At 51.1% G+C, this 2,798-nt stretch overlaps 1 pseudogene; it reads right to left on the bottom strand.

The window, feature by feature from the left end:
- Positions 1-368: 368 nt before the first annotated feature.
- Positions 369-1,334, bottom strand: LOC119288621 (annotated as a pseudogene).
- Positions 1,335-2,798: the final 1,464 nt, after the last annotated feature.

Here is a 2,798-nt window from a genome sequence, read left to right as displayed (position 1 = left end):
TGGTATGCTAATGTATATCTACATGTACTTCCATTATATTGATATTATGTTTGAATTATATTTATTAATATTCAGTCCCAATTGTTTGCACTATGAATGCCGCAGCAAGGCGTGGGGTATCATCTAGTTTATATAATAAGGATCATAGTATAAGTCACGTACACACCAACCTGGCAAAACTGAATACATATTACACTTCCGTTGAATATGTATTACTCTGTATTGGCATGCTGTCGAATAAATATTATTGTCAAGTGATAATATCGCGCAACAATCCATCTCAAATTAACGGGACAAACAATGGCGACAGTGGTAGTAGGTGACAGCGGTGGACTGAGCAGTCATCGATCTGTGTTCCGTTGAACTGATCAGTGGTAGCTGAGCGGCGCAGGCGTCTGATTCAGCGTCATTCCCTGGTAATGGATGTCTGATGCGTAGTGGTTGGCGTCGCGATGATGCGCCTCATCGGCGCGCATGGCAATGACGTCGTCCTTGAGCCTGGCGGCGGCGGGGAGGCGCCAGTAGTCGATGGCGATGGCCGGGGCAGGCGTGTTCTCGATCAAGCCGGCCTCGAGGTCAGTGTACGGCCTCCTCCTCGAGGTAGCCGACGAAGCGGTGCGCGAACTTGGGGGAGACGAGGTACCCGATGAAGTAGGCGTTGAAAAAGACACCCTGGGTGGGGAGCACGAGCGCGCGCTCGCACCACAAGGGCTGCGTCACCTCCATGAAGGTCATGAGATGCATGCGCTCGTTCTGGGCCTCCTCCATGAGCGCGCGGATCCAGCCGCCGTTGTGCTCGAAGCGGCGGAGCGAGCGCAGGTGCAGCAGCACGCCGCCCACCATGGGTGGCACCGCCGCGACCGTCTCCAGCAGCAGCATGTGGCTGGCGTGCCGGCGCTGGAAGAAGAGGTCGCTACCCGCGCACAGCGTCCGCACGATGAGTTACGCCACCTTGTCCGCCATCGCCCTCGGCTCGTGGTGCTTGGCCACGTCCATGGACGTGTCCGGCCGGTACGTGTCCCACGGCCTGAAGGAGAACCACGACCACTCCGTGCCGTCGTCCTCGACGAGCTTCCGCGGCTTGATGCCCCAGTAGCTCGGCACGGCCTTCTTGTTCTGCTCCGGCGTTGTTGCGCCCTGGGGCTTTCCAGTGGCTTCTTCTTGTTTGGCATGCGGGCCTGCGGCAGTGCTGGCCATCCGCGCGGGGAAGATCCTCGCGGTGGTGGGCATGATGCCCCTCGCGCTCGCGGCGAGTCTGGACGCCGGCTCGGTGGCGGCGAAGAGGCGGGGGCCCAGGTGGCGCAGTAGCTGGCTCCGGCCATCCGTGAGCTCATGATGGTGGCTTTTGAACAACTAATAAACTGGTAGAAAAGCTTTGGGGGTATTTATGTTGGGACCGGATCGAATGGGAGGTCTTGGTGGCTGGGAAGTGATTTCTGTTGGTGTTGATCTGGTAAACTGACTGATGACAGGAAACGTCCTGCTGGAGATGGTTTTATAGGGGAACTCACGTGTCGGGAACGTCTCGTGAAGGAAATATGTCCTAGAGGCAATAATAAAGTTATTATTTATTTCCTTATATCATGATAAATGTTTATTATTCATGCTAGAATTGTATTAACCGGAAACATAATACATGTGTGAATACATAGACAAACAGAGTGTCACTAGTATGCCTCTACTTGACTAGCTCGTTAATCAAAGATGGTTATGTTTCCTAACCATAAACAAAAGAGTTGTTATTTAATTAACGGGATCACATCATTAGAAGAATGATGTGATTGACATGACCTGTTCCATTAGCTTAGCACCCAATCGTTTAGTACGTTGCTATTGCTTTCTTCATGACTTATACATGTTCCTATGACTATGAGATTATGCAACTCCCGTTTGCCGGAGGAACACTTTGTGTGCTACCAAACGTCACAACGTAACTAGGTGATTATAAAGGAGCTCTACAGGTGTCTCCAAAGGTACATGTTGGGTTGGCGTATTTCGAGATTAGGATTTGTCACTCCGATTGTCGGAGAGGTATCTCTAGGCCCTCTCGGTAATGCACATCACTTAAGCCTTGCAAGCATTGCAACTAATGAGTTAGTTGTAGGATGATGTATTACGGAACGAGTAAAGAGACTTGCCGGTAACGAGATTGAACTAGGTATTGAGATACCGACGATCGAATCTCGGGCAAGTAACATACCGATGACAAAGGGAACAACGTATGTTGTTATGCGGTCTGACCGATAAAGATCTTCGTAGAATACGTGGGAGCCAATATGAGCATCCAGGTTCCGCTATTGGTTATTGACCGGAGACGTGTCTTGGTCATGTCTACATTGTTCTCGAACCCGTAGGGTCCGCACGCTTAAGGTTTCGATGACAGTTATATTATGAGTTTATGAGTTTTGATGTACCGAAGGAGTTCGGAGTCCCGGATGAGATCGGGGACATGACAAGGAGTCTCGAAATGGTCGAGACGTAAAGATCGATATATTGGACGACTATATTCGGACATCGGAAAGGTTCCGAGTGATTCGGGTATTTTTTGGAGTACCGGAGAGTTACGGGAATACGTATTGGGCCTTATTGGGCCATACGGGAAAGAAGGAAAAGGGCCTCAAGGGTGGCTGCACCCCTCCCCTTAGTCTGGTCCGAATTGGACTAGGGAAGGGGGGCGCCCCCTACCTTCCTTCTCCTTTTCCCTTCCTCTTTTCCTATTCCATATGGGAGGAGGAATCCTACTAGGACTAGGGAGTCCTAGTAGGACTCCACACCTGGAGCGCCTCTCCTAGGGCCGG

Source organism: Triticum dicoccoides, chromosome 4A (assembly GCF_002162155.2).
Source record: "Triticum dicoccoides isolate Atlit2015 ecotype Zavitan chromosome 4A, WEW_v2.0, whole genome shotgun sequence".
Classification (NCBI taxonomy): domain Eukaryota; kingdom Viridiplantae; phylum Streptophyta; class Magnoliopsida; order Poales; family Poaceae; genus Triticum; species Triticum dicoccoides.
This window is presented reverse-complemented; position numbering and strand designations above follow the sequence as displayed.